Raw genomic sequence first — 1509 nt, 5'->3', positions numbered from 1 at the left:
CACTATGGAAAAAACATAAGTGTCATATCCAGAATTATTTCCTGAATTCAGTCAGGAATACATGTTTATCACAGAAAATAAGGTGAGGTCGTTGATTTTGTTTATTTGTAACATTTTTCTTCTTGTAAAAATTTGAAATGGGTCAATTTGACCCGAATACCGAACAAGGGTTAATAAGCAGGACAGTTTGGCGTTGATAAACTCCGGCGTCTACAGAGGGTTTTAGTGTCTATCAACTTAGCGTTTTGGTTTTACAGCCTGCTCCTTTTGGTTCAGTCTCACAGCTCGCATTAATCTGGTTTCCTGCAGCCGGCAGCTGTTTTCAACAAGCCGCTGTGCACAGGGGCAGTTAGAGAGCTGGTGGAGAAAGTGGAACATGGGGCATAAAAAGGTCAGAGAGCCACGTAGCAAGGCAGGCAGCTGTTTGTCTACGATCAAACGCAGGATACAAAGAACGGATACTGATCAAATTAGTTGTTTCTTGCAACTGCAGTTTAAACGAAGCCAGGGATAGAGTGTTTTCGACTACAATCAATAATATTGATTGGTTGAGCTTTTAAAGTCCCACTCCAGGCATATTTTAAAATATGTTAAACTACTCTGGTATAGGGCTGGGCATATTTTGGATTTTAACAATTCTGATCCCAATCCAGATTCTTCCTTTCTATTCTGGTTCTTATTGAGTCTCCATTCTTTGAGGGGTGGGGTTGAAACAGGTCACATGCCTGTTTTCACGTAAAATAAAGCCACACTAGAGCGCTGCTTACTGCGAAGGCTGCAAAACAACAAGAGCCCGGCCGCTTCGGAAACCAAAACCTGCGCATGTTAAATTGTTTTTTTTTTTTAAAACCAAATCCTCTAAACGATTCCCATAAAGAAACAATTCTACTGGAATCGTAATTTTTGAACTGATTCCGAGGAGCAATCGGTTCTCGATGTACAACCCTACTCTGGTAGGATCAATACTTTGTTCTACATGGTTTTACCCACATCAAAAAAAAAATTAAAAGTCTGAAAGTGGCTGAAAACACATCTTACACATTTTTTAGTGGAGGGGGACTTCAAAGCAAGCTTTTTTATACTTCCATTTTTAAAATACAAACAGGTTCTTTCTCCCAGCGCGCCAAAAAGTGACGCCTGGTCAGGTGTTACTGTTTCATCTCTTTTAGCGGCGTTGGCGCTACAATTACACAATCCGGGTCGGGACTCTTGGTGTGACCTCTTGACGCCCTGGGTCTGGACGTACGTTTAACTGACATGCGGCACAAGAACGAGAACATAGGTTAACGAAAAGATGGTGGGTGGAGTTACAAAATGTACGTTTCAGTGACGCGCGGCACAAGAACGGGACACAATCCCTCGGTCTCCTGGGTGAAAGTCCGGTGTTGTTCGGTCCTTCCACTACCCCCAACCTACCTCCTTACACTGATATTTGGTCGCTCATACTGCTTGTTGCCATTGTCTCTCATACTAGATTAGATTCAACTTTATTGTCATTACACAGGTACA

At 42.2% G+C, this 1509-nt stretch overlaps 1 protein-coding gene across 1 annotated transcript in view; it reads right to left on the bottom strand.

Annotated features, from left to right (window-relative positions):
- Nucleotides 1-1509, bottom strand: part of LOC116673112 (thyrotropin-releasing hormone-degrading ectoenzyme) — a 230640-nt gene that overhangs the window by 29219 nt on the left and 199912 nt on the right. The window lies entirely within an intron of this gene.

The sequence above is a fragment of the Etheostoma spectabile genome, chromosome 23 (genome assembly GCF_008692095.1).
Source record: "Etheostoma spectabile isolate EspeVRDwgs_2016 chromosome 23, UIUC_Espe_1.0, whole genome shotgun sequence".
Lineage (NCBI taxonomy): Eukaryota > Metazoa > Chordata > Actinopteri > Perciformes > Percidae > Etheostoma > Etheostoma spectabile.
The sequence above is the reverse complement of the archived record's forward strand: the minus strand, read 5'-3'. Positions and strand labels throughout refer to the sequence as shown.